This window comes from Crocodylus porosus, unplaced genomic scaffold (assembly GCF_001723895.1).
Source record: "Crocodylus porosus isolate Cpor-Errol unplaced genomic scaffold, CroPor_comp1, whole genome shotgun sequence".
Taxonomy (NCBI): domain Eukaryota; kingdom Metazoa; phylum Chordata; order Crocodylia; family Crocodylidae; genus Crocodylus; species Crocodylus porosus.
The window spans coordinates 81,045,535-81,063,724 of NW_017728906.1; the positions used below are offsets into that span (position 1 = coordinate 81,045,535).

Here is an 18,190-nt window from a genome sequence, read left to right on the forward strand (position 1 = left end):
TAAATGCAACATGTTTTGCATTTGCATATACTGTATGGATACTGACTACTGTAGACATACAGAACGGTAGCATGAAATAGATTCTTTTCATTCTGTTTTTTATGTAGACAAACATAGGTTAAAGATAAAGTGCCTGAATGCTCTACCTTCAGTTCTATGGTATAATTTATAAGTCCTTGAAATATGGATATGAGGAATGAAGACATAAATGTATCTACTAATCTTTTTAATGGTACTGGTGGAAGAAGTGACTTTAGTATGTAAAGTGTGCTCTAGAGTACTTGGAGCTGTCTTGTAACAGTACTTTAAAACAGACTTCTGTGCTGTTTCTCTTCAGTAAATTTTTCCAGCTTACTATAAAATCTCAGGGTTACGTTAAGTATCTACTTTAGAAGGCTAACAGTGATCTGTTTACTCTTTCCCTCCTTGCCCTTTGCAACAAGTACCTCAGGATTAGGAATAGCGTTGTTAAGGTTGATCATACTGGTGATGTTAGTCAAATCAAGTGCTAGCTCCTAAACTGGAATCACATGATAAAAATCCGAGGAATTCATGTTTCATTTATGTGTGTGAGTAGAATGTAATGGTCACTCCTCCAAGGATGCTGGCTGCAAAGAGCGGATGCTAATTCCTCTTTAACCTATTCACTTACCCAATAAACTTTCCATTCAGAAAACATAAGGCATCTTGTTGTTCACTTAGCTGAAGAAGCTTGTTTCATTCCAAAGGCTCCCTTTTTTGTTTGTTTGTTTTTGTACCATCCACTTCATTTTGGACTCTTTTCAAATAAAGGAATCGCAACAAAAGCTCTACAAAAATCAGGTAAAAGACATTTTTTTTCTAAAAGGTTGTTTTATTAACAGAAATATGTCAAACTGTTCTAGTAATATAGAGAGAGGATTTTTTAAAATGCACAGTAGAAAAACTTCATAGAAAAAGTAACTCCAATTTGGCAAAAGTGAGAAACTTTATCTGAATAGCATTTATATTCTTTTGAGCATTCAATACATAGAAACTCCATTGGATACACTGGTTATTTGCCGCTTAATCATAAATTATTCCCTAGCAATATTTTGGTTAACTTTTATTTACTACCTTATTGATTAGAACATCACTTCTCACTAGAATATTGAATATTAGAATAAATTAGCTCACATTCATAATATGTTGGGTTTTTTTTATCCTCAGTGCTATTCCTACTGATGGTAAAAGAGAACTTGTTCAAAAGTTTTCATTGGATTTATATATATATTTTAAATAATGTCTTTAAAAGATGCATTCAGTGTTGTATGTTGCAACTAATGTAACAGTATTGTATAAATACCTCTATAAAGTAGGCATTAAAGAATTATTTTACATGTTTTAAACAGCTGCATAATTCCTATAAGCTTTTTATTTTTTTTTAAACCTTTTCTTCAATTGGGCAAGTTCTATGTGTGGCATTTTTTGGATCCAAGTATAATGCACACCTGTGACTTTTCCAATCAACTTGCTTGTGTAACTCTCCTAAAAAAAAGAACAACTTCTTACTCTAACACTGGACTGATTTGTTTTAAGCAACATTGTTATTTGCAGCCAGGGTTAAAAAGTGCTAAATTCTTTTTTCTAACCAGTTTGGTTGTAAAAATTCAGGCTGCAGTACAAAAGGCAATAATACAGGGTATGTAGGATATAAAGTAGAAAGCAACTGTGTTTATGAAGTGCTTGTATAATTGCTATTTTCTTGGAGGAGAAAAAAAATCTAGCCAAAGAAGCTGGAAGAACTGCAACAATGAAGTTTAAAGGAATGTGATTGTGTTTAAGGGTAGAAATCCTTGTGTTTTTTCAGTAAATGCACTTTTAATTTGTTTATTTAAAAACATTTACTTCTACTTTATTTGTATTTCCTTACTGATTAGTTCTAGATCCTATTGGCAAAATGTGCATGAAAAACATGTACTTTTGGGCTGGTCAGCCATTCAAAATGCTGGCGTTATTGTCAGCACTGTTTACTCAGCATCCAAACCCAAAATGTAATGCAGTCTCAGATGTGGACTCTGACCCGTACCGCTAGCCTGTCTTGAATCGAAACATTTCATTTTTGAGTCTTCTGTATACTTGTTATCAGGTCAAATAGGTCAGCAATAAATTAGATTTAGTATTTATTGGGTGAATGAGAAACAGATATGGGTTAAAGGGCCTGCAGGGACATGATTCAGAATTCAGGGATTTAGTGAGGAGTTTTTTTGTGGGTGCTCTATCTGCTTTCCAGCTATTCATTTCAAATCCTGAATGGGCTTTCTACCCTGACTTTGTTGGGAGAGTTTAGAACAGCAACTGAATGAAAAGGAAGGCAGAGGAAATGTGAAACTGATAGCAAAGTACAGAAAGCGGAGGGCAGTACATCAAAATAAGTGGCTTGTTAATGGTCTTCAGAGTGTGTGTTAAATAAAAACAACATGCTAATCAAGAAAAGCAGGAAGAAGCTGTTACCATGTGCCCAACTACAGCAGTAAATTCCAGTGGTTAAAGCGAGGTGCCAGAAAAGCCTTTCCATGCCAATTCAACAATAATGCCGTTCTTATGACACGTCACAATGTACATATCTCTATGAATGCCTAAGAAAAACAATACCCTACAGGAAAGATTTGTAGGACTGGGTGCTTTTGCCAGACCATACTTTCTCCTGCGGATTAACTTTGAACCACTAATTAAAAGTTATTCTTAAATCTTACTAAATCCTGTTACAGTAGAAAGCAGTTAGGGTCTTAATCTTAAGAGTTAACTAATGTTTCTTTCACAGAGTAGTATTTACAGGGAGGCCTCTTGTACCTTACTATGGCAAAGAAACCACAAAGCCAAAGATTTTTCTTGTGAGTGTACAGTCATTAACTTTACTTAAAAAAAATAAATAACTGGAATGGTAGCAAATGGCGCTAGATAAAATGTTATCAAATTATACAGTAATATGATACAGGATGTCTGCCAGTATAACGATAACTCCAGTCCTCTCATATCTGAGTTTTTGAGACAGCATCATTTGTGAAGTAAAGATTGAATATACTGTATGCAAGAGAAATGATGCATTTTATCACACATGTCCTTCTAAAACCACGCAGATCGGATCTCCTACTAAACTTTCCTAAGCAAATGTATTAGGAAGGTGCACCTAATACTGCATGCTGTCAATGAGTCAGTAGACTGACAATGTCACTTGTGTTACTTTCCTATGGATTATGAATCTTGTGAAGCAAGAGATGCAGTGATGTAAAAATCTTAACTTTTAATGAGTCATAAACAGTCTTGTTGAAAACTCCATTTCCCATATATGTCACTTTTTCAACTGACACATACGGTGTTATCTAAGGAACCCCTGGGTGCAGCTACATGTGCAATTAATTTGCCTGAATAAACTCCAGCGCAGTTTGTGTTGGAGTTTATTGCTCTCGCCTGCAGCGTTTATGTGTGTGCCTGGGACCATGGCACATTGAACGGGGGCAGCGTAGCCTCAGCTGCCAGGAGATCTGAAGGTTGGCCTGCCAGCCCCTTTCTCCCTGGCATAATGTGCTGTAGAGGAGATGACTCGGACACAAAGGTGCTAGTGTGTGGGGTTAGCTAGCTGGTAGCTCTTGCACTGTAGCACCCTTGTGCCCCAGCCAGCTCTGGTCACCATCTCCATGTGTGTTGTGATGCACTAACTCTACCAGAGGATAGTACTTGTACTGGGCAGTACTTTCCTACAGTGGAGTTAGTTTACTGTGGCCCTAATAATGCTGCATATATAGATGGTGGTGCTTTACTGAGGAGTTAATTAGTCAACACCGCAGGAAAACACACGTGTAGATGCCCCTACTGTGTAATAACTGTTGGCAGATACTGACTTTTAATTGTCATCACTTTATAGTCACCACATGCTTAAATTTGCACATCCATCTTGGAAACAGCCAAAATTAGAAATAGAAGTGAATCTGCTTATGTTTTTATCTGCAAGGGCGAGGCAAAGCAACATTTTGACCTCATGAGAGAAGCTACAGAGCTCAGCTTAAAATGGTTCTTTCATCATAGATGTGTGGGTTGATAACACTTAATTCAGTTACAAATCAATACATGTCAGCCTTTTGGCTTTTCCCCTTTTCTACTCAGTTTTATGCTCAGGGCCTGATCCTGGCCCTAATAATTTAAATGGGAATCATGTTGTCGGCCTCAGGGGGCAGTTTGATAGGTACTGGAATTCCCTTTAAAGGACAGCAAAAGTTGAGATTTGTTTCCAGAAAAATAATTCTCAAGCTTGATGAGCTAAAACTAAATAAGTGCTTGGGAGGCATGTGTCTGAACAAGATTTCCATGCCAAACACAACACTCCGCTGTCGCATTTGTGAATGTGTGGCAAAAACTGAATAACACTGGAATCGCCCCCATGAGGACTGCCCAGTGATTCCTAAAGGGTGTGCCATGCACACTGGAGTGCTGTGAAAGCGATGGAAATGTGCTGTGAGATATCCCTGTGTAAGGAGGTAAATGCTTTCCTCTCCTGTCTGGCACTCTGTACCTGCCCCAAGTGCCTGTGCTTGTTCCTCTAGGGACTTTTACCTCTGCTGCTGCCTTCCCTACCCTTGGGAAGCTCCTGTGCCAGCCCCTTCCACGCTTCCAGCAGTATGCTGTGCCGTGAGCGTGTGGATGAGTGGACCCACAGCTATGCTTTGCAGCCTGGTTTATCTTCTCCACACCTCCCAGGCTCCCCGGGCTCACAGAAAGGGGCCGCAGGGGCGGACGCTAGTGTGTGAAACACTGCAGGACCAGCCTCAGAAGCCGTGCAGACCAGGGGTCAGGAGGGGGCAGACAGTGGGAAGAGCAGGACCCAGCTGGGTGAGATCCTACCCCTGCTGCCCTAACGTGGCACCAGCTGGGTTAGTGACACTCAAACTTGTTAGCCTCCAGCCTCCCCCCCCCCACCTCCCCATATTTTTTTTGAATTCAGATCTGTTTCAGTGGTTTTCATTTGGAGTGCCATAACATTCAGAAACATTATGGTGGGGTGCCTTGAGGCTAAAAGGTGGAGAGCCACTGGCATTAAGACTAATCCTTCGCTTCAAGAAAGGTGTATTTGGTGTCATTTTTTCAACAGTACATCTCAGCACTGGTAAACCTTCCTCTGACAGGGCAATGAACGCATGCTATTTTGTGGGAAAACATATGCACACAAACCTTTCTGGGTATAACAGTGAAGCGTGCCATCAATTTTAATTCAGAAAAAAAGTGTGTCCCAGGTGTCAAAAGCATGGGAAAGACTGACTTAAGCCAATGGAGGACATTCCGCAAAGTTCAATGGGCTTTGGGTTTGGCCCTGGGTCATAGGATGTGTCAGAGACCATAGAAAATGATGGAGGGTAGTATGAAGAGAAAGGTAAACTAATCTGCAGACCTTAAGCTACAGCCCTGGGCTTGTTTTTCATGCACTAAAAAAGTCGACCTTGAATATTGCTCTAAGTGTCAGATATATCTAATCCACAGGCCACTGAAGTCAATGGAAAGACTCATTAGCTGCACTGGGTTTTGGATCAGGGTTTAGGTGCATCTGGCTACTTAGGGTGACATGTTAAAAACTTGGGACTGTTCAGTATAAGAAGTCAATGGCAAGTGTCTTTGTATCTTCCGAAAATCATACAACAAATCTTTTTGGCTATGGTAAAAACGAATTGAGTCTGCAAGATGCTTTCTATCCACTTGGCAGAAGTCTCATTTCCTGTTCATTGCCTTTTCATAATTTGCATGCTGCTCTTATTTTTTTTAAATTCCCCTGGGAGGGTTAATTGCTATATTGTTTTCTTGATCTATGAAAATAAATGGAACACTTTGTCAATGTTACAGTCTGAGTCCATTCTACGATATTATTTTCTCTGACCTGAGTTGCTTATAGCAGAGATGTTCATTTTTACTTGTACCGTTAAGAATAGCATTTAGTTTAAATTAAAAAAAAAGAAAGCCCATCTCCTTAATTTCTGTTTTTAATTAAATAAAGAATCCTAACTTAATAAGCCCCTGTAACCTTGTAATATCAGCAGTAGCAGCTGCGGCCAAGCTTTTATTTTTGGTTTCTTCACATAAAGGGACAGAGGCTTTTCTTTTTTGTGCAGTTATTTTTTTAAATGTCCCTAATTATGGATTTTTGGTATGGGAAGGAGGGAGGGAGAGAGGAGGGTCAACTGGAGGATTTGCTCTGTTTGTCCGTATCATTCTGTAAATGCTGTTATACCTTGCAAGCCATCACAAAGGACTTTGACTTGGGAAATGAGCTATTTCCTTTTTGGGAAGAAAATGAATGGGCACAGACTCAGGCATAGACATTGAAGCTGAAACTGAATAATCCGTATTCCTTCTTGTCCTGTTTTTCTTTATAGATGTTTGGATCCAAAATATATTGGAGATCACGGGAAGACTTCCACTGGCTTCAGTGGGCTTCAGATTAAGCCTAGTGTACAGCTAGATAATGTTTACTTGGAGCAACAATGGATATAAGCAACCAGCAGCAATCTGTCTCTCTAGTGTAATTTGCACAATACTTTACCAACCAGTGCCATGTAAAACTTGACACAGTAACTTCTGTTTCCACCAAGGCCATATTACTCTAGCTGCTAGACTGGAATCTTTTGGAAATTTGCTGTGGTTCTTAAATGCTTCCTACAGATATTTATTGCTATATACTTTAGGTTAGTATCTTTCCTGTTCCTTGTGGCATGGTGCTAAGTAATTACCTCTTGGAAAAGTCCCTGGGGATTGAAAACCATGTCAGTGTAATTGTATCCCTTGAGAGGCTTGTATTTTTGTTTTTCTACTGTGTAGTGCTGTTTTCCATTGTTCACCAGATGATTATTTGAACCACCAAACTTATTTCCAAATCAAGGAAGATTTTGAACTTGGATTTTCAGAGGCAAAAAGTGGATTGAATGAAGCTTTCTTGTAACAATTGCTTAAACATCATAATTTACAGTGCCTGCTAATGAGGTCTCCTGTATTATGTATGCACTTATGGAGTACTCTAGAAAGTGAGGAAGCAGCAGACCAATCTTGAGCAGGGTGTTCGGTAAAGACAGGCCATTTAAGCTTGCCGTTCAGTATTGTTCTCTTGAACATAGTCAATCCATTGTGTTGTTTTATCCTGAGGTTTTAAAATATGGCAGTTTACCTCTCCAAGGCTTGGTTGAGATGAAATTCAGGAGTGAAAGAGGTAACTTGTAACTAGTGGGTGGATTTGACTTTGGGGCCCGTCATTTGCCGTTGATCTGTGAAAACCCCCCACTCGGGATAATTCCATTTAAGCAAGATATGAATGGAATTTCTTCTGTATCAAGAGAAGTCCACTGATGATATTAATGCAAGTATCTATTTTCCTGAAGTAATAGAAGCCAGAACTTCCTAGTGGATACTTGCTTTAGAAACACACTTTGCTTTGCAAGTTGCTGTTAGAGAAAAGCAGTATAAATAACGAATGAAAATAATTCTTGAAAACTCTTTTATGAGAGACTTTTTCCAAAAATCTAAGTCTGAAAAACTGGACCCCTCCCCCCGAGAAGGATAATACAGATCACAGAGATCTTGGGTACTTCAAGTTCAAGCATTACAAGTACAGGAAGGCTGGTTAAGATGTGTCTATAACATATCCTATGAGACACTTGTAATTCTGCCCTGTAGCAGCTCAAGGCAACAAACTTGTGATTATAAGTGAGTATAGTTCCAGGTTAGAGGAACTCGGTGCTGTGACACTATAGACAAGTCCTGAGAGCCTGTAGGTTTCCAAATGTTTGCCAGTAAGATTCTATATTTTCCTTGAGTTCTTCTAGGTTACGTACAGACATTCAGGGAGATTAGAGGGGCGGGGGTCTAAAAATAGCCCCCCACCAACCCTGCCTACTTTCCCAGTCCCATCAATGGCTGCCCTGCCCGACCCCAGCCGCCTGGCTCTTTAAAAAAACAACAATCCAGAACTCACTGGCTGTGACCAGGCAGATCCCCGCTGCCCCCCACTGAATGGGGGGGCTCTGTCATGAGTCCCCATCCCCCACCCACTCTCCCAGTGAGTCCTGGCTCCTTTAAAAAAAAAAAAGACTGTATCTTTCCACAGTCACTTGCATCACACCTGTATATTTTGGCTGGTTTATTTTGTAATTTCATACTTTATGAAATGGGATTTTTTTTTTCAAATGGAAAAATATGGAAATTCAGTGAAACTGCACTTTCAAACCAGTACTTTCCTCATCTATGCTCACCTCTGTCGTAGGAGGTAGGGCAAGGTGGTGCCCAACAGTTGAACACTCCAGTTATTTTGTTTTTTCCCCAGAGGTGTGTGTTTGGTAGGCTTTGTACTTGATGTAGTCCCTCTTCATAACATGCCTCACATTTTGACAGTTCCAGATATTATATATAGTTTAAAGATAAGGAGTCCCTGCAGCTGATAAACTTCCATCACCTCTCCTTCACTTCACTTGGAAAAATAAATAAAATCATTAGGCCTGTGCGAGTCAGCAGCGATCCAATCCAGCTTCAGATTCAGCCACTTTGGATGACCACAGTCTGATCTGGAGCTCCAGACTGGGTTTCTGCCTCGATCTGGCCAAAGCAGCTCTGAAGCTTCAGAGCCGCCTTGGAGATCTGGCCATAGGGTATAATGGGCCAGATTATAATGGTATAATCAATGAAATGTCTATAACTTTGTTGTTTTTGTCTGATTTGGATGAAGCTTGCTGGGATTGTAGCCTCTGCTGAGAGCATTAAACCTGCCAAGTTTCAAGAAGATCGGTGCAGGGGTTTGGGGGGAACTGGAATTGGTATTCCAACTTTTTGAAAGCCAAACTCATGTCATGGCTGTGTGTTACACCATAGGGGGTGAAAACTGCCGGGGTGGTAGCTCTTGCTGAGGCCACAAAGCCTGCCAAGTTTCAAGGATATAGGTACAGGGGTTTGGGGGGAACTGCGCCTCAAGCTGCAGACAAGCAAAACTCGTGACATGGGTGACACTGTGTGTGTTAAGGTCCAGCAGGGTGACAGCTGCAGGGATGGTGGCCCCTGCTGCGGCCATGACGCCTGCCAGCTGTCGAGGAGATCGGTGCAGGGGGAGTCTGGGGCCCTGCACCCCTAGCTGCTGACAGGCCAAACTCCTGCCAAAACTGTGTCTGTCCTGGGGCAGTTGATTGTCTGTATTAACTCTTTCCTCTCCTTACCCTGGTTTTGTAGGTGCTGATTGATGCCCATTAAGTCATTATATAGTAGCTAGGGCCTGTGTATTGACCTGATCCCTGAGTCCCTGGTCCCTGAGTGAATCATGATACAAACTGGTAACACAGCAGCGCAGCAGCCAGGCCTGCCGCAGTGTCTCTCCTGCCCACCCCAAGACAGACACAAGCAGTCCCACAGCACCCATGGCACCAGTTCTGCTTGTCCACAGTTTGAGGGGCAGTTCCCCCCAAACTGCAGCACCGATTTTCTTGAAACTTGGCAGGCTTTGTGGCCTCAGTAAGAGCTACCACCCCTGCACTTTTGGCCCCCCTGTATTGTAACACATAGACATGACAGTTTTGCTTTCTAGAATTTGGGGTGCTGTTCCCCCCAAACCCCTGCACCGATCTTCTTGAAACTTTGCATGCTTCATCCTCTCTGCAGAGTCTTCCACCCCTGAAAATGTCATTGAAATCAGACAAAAAACAACAAATTTATAGATATGTTATTGTTTTCCCACTATACCCTATGGCCGGCTCCGAAGTGCTCTGGGAAGCCGAAGGAGGCGGTGCTTAGACCTGGAGGTGCTGGTTCGGACCCCAAAGCGTTCAAACTTTCTCCGGATCTGAAGCTCTGTCTGAAGCCTCACACAGCCCTAAAAATCACTGCTTTTGGTGAATGTCTTCACACAAAGTAAAGATGCATTGCAAATGGAATTACAGTTTACATATTGCAATGTATTGAAACATTTTGGTGCTTTCACTCTCTCGTCTACTGTTATTAGAGTTTCTGTAGCAGAGTAAAATCCTAGTTCCAGTGCAGTCATTGAAAAAGATCTCATTGATTTCAAAGGAGACAGGCTTTTGTCTTCTATGCATCTACCAGAGGAGAAAAAGAATGAAATTCCCAAGTCTTCACCTTGCCTGTAAGTTGTTGAGTATTCTTAGTTGTTTTTCTTCTAATCTGATACAACTGGTTTACCAAAATTATCTTTCCACAGTCACTTGCATCACACCTGTATATTTTGGCTGGTTTATTTTGTAATTTCATACTTTATGAAATGGGATTAAGTTGTTTAAAAAGTGTTGTTTGAGCCTGCAAATACAATTTGCTGCAGAAAATTATTTTCAGCTAAGAATTTCAGAAACTTATGGGAAAAAAATGCTTCGATATCTTCACTGGTGAACAATTGCCTTCTGTCTGCATTGGTATTAGAAGAATTTGCTGCTTGCAGATGACTCTTCATGTGATGGTTTAGTTTTTTCAGTAGAACAGGATATCAGTGTGTGTTGTTGTAAGTGTGAGGAAGTTTAAGATCTACTCAGGATTATCAGCATCCTCATGCAGCATTTTTTGGTATCCATTTGCTCCTCAGTACTATCCTTGTCTGGCAGGAATGCTAATTGCAACCTTTAGAATGTTATGTAAGCATCAGGCTAGTCAGCTGAGATTCAGTGTCAGCCAAATGTTCTCTCCACTGTCATATGTGTCAGGAACTGTTTCTTGTCTGTCCTGGTTTGTTATAAATATAATGGTTCTGTGCTACGTGACAATCCTCCTGGATGAAATTTATTTCGTAATCACATGCAATTGAAGCACTTTGACCTGTGGCTGGTGCCGCACAGTAATGAGACAGGTAGGATACAGTTTTCAAACGTGCCCAAGTCTCTTGGGCTCCTAAGTCAGTTTTGCAAGCTAAATGAAGTCCTTTTAATTTTCATCGAGACTCTCACCCTTCAGTGACTGAATTGTTTCAGAAAAACTGGTTAGGCTCCTGAATCAAAATGTTTTCCTCATGCCTCAAAACTTTGAGCTTTCAAACATTTCCCCCCTTCTGCACTTGCACAAAACCAAGAACTTTCAAGGGGTGGGGTGGTTGTTAGAGTTGTTCCACTGAGCAACATTAATTCCAGCAAGGACTTAAATCTCTGTCTCCCACATTGCAAGTGAATGTCTTGGCTGCAGGACTGTAAAGACCATCTGGCTCCAGGCTAATAAGAAGTGGTATAACTAGGGTGGGGTGACCAGGGCAGTTGCCTTGGGCACCAAAAAGGAGATGGGGGATGGTGCAGAAAAAAATGGCTGCTACAGTTGCACAATTGCACTGGCAGTAGTGACAGCCAAAAGTTGCTACTTCTTCCCCTGTGTGTGGCGGTTGCCTTGGCCTCTGCTGTTATGCCTCTGCTATTAAGTACTCTGCATATTTATACACCGTGGTACAGCTCCAACAGGAGGTATTTTGTGTGTTGGGTGTGGGAAGAGAAAGGGTGAGCTATCTTCCCTAGACTATGACTGTTCATTAGCCTTCTGGTCTGGGTATTTACCAGTGACTTGGGAGACTTCAGGTTCAAATATCTGCTCAACTTAAATCAGAGCAAGGACTTTAACCAGGATCTCCAGCATCCCGGGTAAATTGGCCTGACACACGAGGCTATTTGCTTTTCTGGACTCACCAAGGTTTTGACAAAAACTTCCATCCTGGGTTTGAAAAAGCTTTCTCAATGAGAGCTTCAGACATTTCCCAACCCATTGCTTTTCCATCACTAAAAAAAATCCCAAACTGTTCTGTTTCTGAATCAAGTAGGCAGTTTTGAAAATATCTTGCATATGCATATGTCATTACACAGAAAACTGAAGGGTTGGTAAGGTTGGTGAGTGGTCAATATCCTGTTCCTTTATTTCCTGTTCTTAGACTGTAAACTTCTCAGCATAGGAACTAAGTGTTTGGCTTGCGGCTACCATAATGTGAGCAATACTGACTACAAATATCCCTTAAAACAGGATTAATAAGTAAATGAAAATTCATTCATTTAGATTGAATGAAGCATCTGGTGTTAAGAGGTGGATGTTAAGAGGGCACATACACAGCCATTTGCACGGCACAACAAGAAATAGCCTGACAACTGCTAGGACTGGTGCTGCATATTTTAAACATGTTCTCCTGCAGTTGGGGCCGGCGGTTCTGCCAGGTGTGCCAAAAATTAGCTCTACACCCTCCCCAAGTGCCACTCCAATTCCTTGCCTGATTTGTTGCTCTGCTTTCTGCTCCTTGCCTGATTTGCTGAGCTGTTCTTTTGCTTCCTGCTCCGTGCTCCCTGACTGATCTCCGCTCTGGGTTCTGCTTTCTGCTCTATTTTCAGCTGCTGCCTGTCCCCTCCCTGAGCCACTCTGTGCCACACATAGAGGCTGCCAGTACCACTTGTGCATCCGTGCTGTGGGTTGGCCACTCCTGCTCTACAGACTATTTACATTTGTAGAGCAGTTCTGTAGTGTTTTTCTTTTTCCTTTTTTTTACTGAAAGGGGAAGCTGAATCGTTTCAATTAAATTTGTAGTCTTTGAAATCAAGAAGCAATTTTACCGTTCTTCAGATCGGTGTGGTTTTTGGATACTCCCTTTGTCTTGTCATTTGCTAGGCATCTTCTCTGTTCATTCTAGGTTTCTAGAAAATGGACTTTTACCATCTGTGGTTAGCTTTATCTGTACCCATGCCCATGTGGGGGTGGGTTTGCCTGAATTTTGCTTGGCTCTTCTTAGTAAATGATGCTTGGAGTGGCAAGGTTATTCTTGAACTTCCAGTATTCATGACATTGGTGTTAGTCTTCAAAAAAGTGTTCCGGCCATCTGCTTCATATCTCTTTCATTAGGTCATTGTTACTGTATTGTTAACTATTTTTTTTCCTAGAGCACCTCTGTTCTTTCTTTGGTACTTCTGTCATAACTGTATTTGATTTATTATTGTTGATGGTCACTCTGTTTGATCTCCCAACTATTGAACCAAGATCTACCACACTGTGTGAGTGTTCTCATCACTGTATAGTTATGAAAGAGGTGGGTATTCCTGCATGCTTGTCAGTGAAAGTAGTCATAAATTCTGAGTGTGTAAACCCCAACAGTTTTATAGAATGGTTAGCCTCCAAATGTTCATTCCAGTTCTGCGCATGCCCAATACCACAACTGTAGGCACGTAAGGAAGTTATGTAGCTAGTCCGGCACTTAGGCAGTTAGATGGACATTTTGTGGTGTCTAAATTCTGCCTAGAAAGCAGCTCAGGCATCTATTTTTTTTAAAAAAAAAATCCTTGGTCTGCTGCTATTTTGTATGTGGCACAATTTTTTCATATTTTTAATGCATTTAATTTTTTAGCTGTTTGTTTGCTTCTTTGTTTACATGCCTCAGCGGTGGAATATATCAACAGCTTGATTAAGTCTCAACTCTGGCACAGTGTATGTGCACTGGTTTCATTACCTCCAGTGCTTCAAATTTTATTATGTCTAATGAGTCTGTTTGCAAGTGTGTCATATTTGCATAATGAAGCTAACCTGGTGCAGCCTTGCTGCGTATTGGTCAATCATTTCAGCTTCATTTTGATATTGAAGGTACATCTTTTCAAATCCTACAATTCCCCTAGGAGCAATAGATAAATATATAACCCCTGCTGAAGTCTGTGGCAAAGCTCAATCTGACAGGGTTTTATCTAAAGTATTTTTGTGGAGCATCTAAGACCTTTGTTGCATCATGCCCTTCTTCATTTGCTAACTGTGATGGTTGATAAATTAGGAAGTGATCTGGCTATATTCAGTGTAGGGATTCTGATGGGGAGGATTTCTTTGACAAGCTGCTTCATAATTTGGCCATGAGGTCCTGAAAAATATTCCTTTTCACTGATATCCTTTTAGGGAGTGGAGCATTGCTCAGCTATTTCCAAAGTGAACTGGTTGCCTCGGGTTGGTCAAAATGAAAAAAATGGTTTGGTAAAGAACTCTTCATTCTGACACTACATTAAGCTATGCATGTGAGGAGGTGCACATCAGATTTGAATTACACTAGGTCTGTGGCCCTTTGGAAGCCAGTAGCCACTCTACCTATTCCTGAGTTCCATTTCCTGGTATCTACTAGCCCTTAGTTTATTAAAAAACTATTTACAGGTAGTGTTGAAATGATGTTGTAGCCCCAGTGGTCCAGGAAATATGAGAGAGAGAAGAATTTTTGTGGGTGATAGTTTTCATTGGACCAACCAACCTGCAATTGGTTCAATGAAAGATATCTCCCACAAAAAAACTCTCTGCCTTTCACATATGTACAGGCAGCTCTTTTATAGAGCACTCTGGAATCATCTAAGAGAGGATGTGTCTTTCCACTTTGAAGATGGTCAGCTTAATTTCTTTCTTGGATTACTGGCAGATGTGCAACAATGTCTTATTTTGGTTATCTATTTGCACGTGTGTATGCATGCATGCATACACATGCACACACAATGTTTTGTTGGGGCTGATGTTCATGAAACCTTTTGAGTATGAGACTGCAAAAAATAAGTTTTTGTTTTGACTATATCACCAGTCTTTCTCTACAATTTTTGCAAAGGACAGAAACAGTCCAAAGATGTATTTGTTTGTATATTTTCAGTTTAGAAGTACACAGGGCCTTGTATGGCTATCCATACATAACGATGTAATATTTATGCTATTATACCAGCTTTCATCTGATCATCTCAAAGCACTTTACAGATTGGAAATGTTGTTGGTCTTGTGAGATAAATATCATTGATCACATTTTACATGTGATAAAAGTAGGACACAGTTTTAAAGATTTGCCCCTGGTCACTCAGGAAGTTTGTGGCTTTGAATAAAAGCCAGCTGTTCTGGCTTTGAGTCCTTTGTTTTAGTCAGAAGGCCATACTTCCTCAATACATGCCCACATGTGTCCCATGTATTTGTATCAGGCACTATTTTGAACATATAGTCTGAGGCTTGCAATAGCTCTGCCCCAACCACCATTCATTTTATGGAAACCTACTTCACTGTGGTGTATTCAATTTCCTAGTCATTTTTTAAAAACAACTTGCCTTCGAAATATTATACTCTATAACAGAACGGTCCTATAATATATGTTTATACTAAGAAGTAAGCTGCTCTGAAATTCGTGTTTCCTTATGACTGTTAAAATGAAGCAGTTTCATTTACTTTAATTTTCCAAAACAGCTTTACTATACCCCAGAACAAACTAAAACTGTTGTATGTGGTAGTACCACATTGTACCTCATCCAAGCCATTGGAGGAATTTTGTCCAACACAGGAGCATAGACATGCACAAGTTAAGAAGTGAACAAGACAAGGGCGCACATGTGTACAGATGCAGTGTCACTAAAGCCTATTGGACCAAATGACTACAGTTGAGTTCAGGACCGACCGTACAGGGACAGGGAAAGGGAGCTGTCTTGTTGCTGAAACTGAGGGAGGGGTGAGAAGGCAGCAGAGCTGCCTTGAGTGCCCTCCTTTTCCATTCTCTTCTCTTTGTGAAAAAGATGGCTTCTGATGGGCGAGGAGCAATGTCTCCCCGATTCCTACAGCAGCCCTGCTTGTGCCCCAGAAAGCAAGGCAGATGGGCAAGCAGTCATTTAAAGGGATTCTCCTCCAGTGTGGGCTGAAATTCTGGAGTGAAATGTGAGTTTTGGCATTGTTTCTGGGTGAGCTGGCAGTCTAGAAATCTAAGAGAGGCAGTAGCAGTAACCCACTGGCTTCAGCTTTCTCTTGTACCCCGACCATCAGGGAGCCCTGTGGGGACCATACAGGAGAGCTTACCCCCTTCTTGTCAGTCAGTTGTTAAGTGGGAGGAGGTTTCTGCTATGGAGGAATAGGCCTTTCTCTCCTGGAAGCTGGCCCTGACCCTGGCCCTGATTCTCTATGCCTCTGAGTTTAAACCACCCTGTGTGCAGCCCAACAGGAGTGCCCACATGGCATTTTAAAAGCTGGGGCCTCTGTCAGCAATGAGACTCCCCCATTCATAGGGGAGTACTAAAGAAAGTTGTCCTTATTATTGCCCCCTCCCCCAAATCTGAGACCCAAATGGACTTCAGTAAAGAAAATCTCAATGCAGTCCTGCACTGTGTCATGGACGGTTAAGAAGCACAGGATGCAATCAAAGCTTCTCATTGCTCTGTTCAAATGGCTCCATAATAACAGTGTTCAATGAAAATTGTTGGCAGAAGCTTTCCTTTTAGCATGAAAACATGAGAGAAAAGTCAATGACTAGAAGGCTTTTCTAATCTCTGAAAGGTTTTAGAAATCCTGGAGAAGAAAGGAAATAATTACCATGGGGAGGTTTTTTTTTTAAATATAGTTTTTTTTCTGGAGTAGCAGCCCTTTGTTTACTAGATTCTTATTCACAAGGTGCTTTTAAGACTTGAAGAGGTTGTTGTCAGTCTTCAAGGCTAAAATCAATTTCAGCCGACAGTGATAATTGTTTATTCAATGAGCTGGGTCCTAACCCAGTAGTCTTGAGGTGATTAATCGGTGGACACTTATTTATAAAGCAATGCTTTCATAGGATTTAGAGCCAGAAGGGTGAAATGACACCCTGTTACCCTGGTACTGAACACAGCCATTTGTTTGTGTTTGACTAAAGTATAACTTGTATTTAGCAAAAAAGTCTCAAGAGGCATTCGGTCTAGATTGGAAGAGTCCAAGAGATAGTGAATCCATCTTCCTCTTGGGTGGCTTCTTCCAGTGGTTGAACACTGTTTAAAAAGAGAGATCCCTTACATTTCTTGTGAATCTACCTGGTTTCAGGCTCCAGCCATTAATACTTGCATTGTCTTTCTTCTAAAGACTCAAGAGCCCTTTGCTAGCAGTTATTTTCTCCATGTGAAGGAAAAGCTGCTGTGTCTTTTTTGATAAATGGAACAGACTGAGTGTTGGAAGTCTCTTGGTGCATGCCTTCTTCCCCCTCAATCCTTGAATCATTTTTGTCTCTTTTCTTCACCCGCTCTGTTTTTCAGACTTTCTATTTAAAATGTGGGAACAACTCTTTGCAGTAGTCCAGTAACTGGATCAATGATTCTGTAAGCAGGGTTGAAATCATTTTCCCTATTCCTTCTCACTGTTTCCACAGCTAAGTGCAGATATTCAAAAAGTCTGAGACTGAATTGATTAAATCATTGCAGCTTAGTCTTAACTGCATAGACTGAACCAACAAGCAAGTGAACAGCCATGTACTTTTGATTCTGGAAAAGCAGCCACGTGCCTGCAGTGGCTCAGGCCAGAAGTCAGGGGGTACTAGATCAGGCCTCCCTTCTTAGTTGGAGCAAACAGCTTGGGTCCCGGCTAGCCCACACACCCTGTGAGGAAGGCTTGCAGGGCAGGTGCAAAGCATCTTGGGATTCTGGGGGACTGTGAATTTATTTGAATCTGGGGGAGATCTGGGACAGAAGTTCAATAAATCAATTTAACCTAAAGCAGTTAAGTGTGATACTACATCCATCCAGGTCTATCTTAAACCGGTTTCAGCCATTTTGAAAGTGGTTTATGTGCACTGAACTTCTGTTGAGTTACAGATTTGAACCAGTTTCTGATTACTTATACCAGTTTATGTGTAATTTCTGTCCCAAGCCTATACATCTTAGGGTGACGTTAGCCCTTTTTGCCCCACTGGCACCCAGGGAGCTAATGTTAAGTTGCTTGTCCTCTGTCTTGCAAGATTAACCTTCATTCCTTGTTTCCAGGTGTATGACACTGCATTAGAGGTCCTCAGTTGTACAGAAGTACATTTGGAATGAATGAGCCCATTTTAGCAAATGATCCTTGTCTTTGTATAATCACCCTGAGAAAAGAATATGAAAGCTTTTTATGTTAATACTGGTATGTAGTTCACATGGCAATGCTTTTTTTTTAAATGAAAAACACTTCATTCATGTTTGCTTGGTATGTTTCTACTCCCTGGATGAAAGTTCTAAAAATTCTTTTCAGGAATAATCAGTGGCAGAAAGCACTCAAATCTCCCTTTGAAGTTTCTAATTTCAACCATTCAAAGCAAATACACTGCTTCCTATTTTCTTCATTTTGAATGAGATGAATCCAGATCTACATTTAAGATGCTTGAAGGATGTTTTATCAACCAACCTCACTCATGCATTTTTATAGAGCTGCTATTGTGATCATGGATTGTGGCAGCATTCTCCTATTTCATGCTTGTCAAATTAGAGAACTGTCAGCTTCCAACTCTTTT

General features: G+C 41.0%; 1 protein-coding gene across 1 annotated transcript in view; it reads left to right on the forward strand.

Annotated features, from left to right (window-relative positions):
- The first annotated feature begins 592 nt into the window (after nt 1-592).
- Nucleotides 593-18,190, forward strand: part of OCA2 (OCA2 melanosomal transmembrane protein) — a 400,590-nt gene continuing 382,992 nt past the window's right edge. Inside the window, exon 1 of the mRNA XM_019529440.1 lies at nt 593-822. The gene's annotated coding sequence lies outside the window, so the exon portion shown is untranslated. The remainder of the gene's footprint in view (nt 823-18,190) is intronic.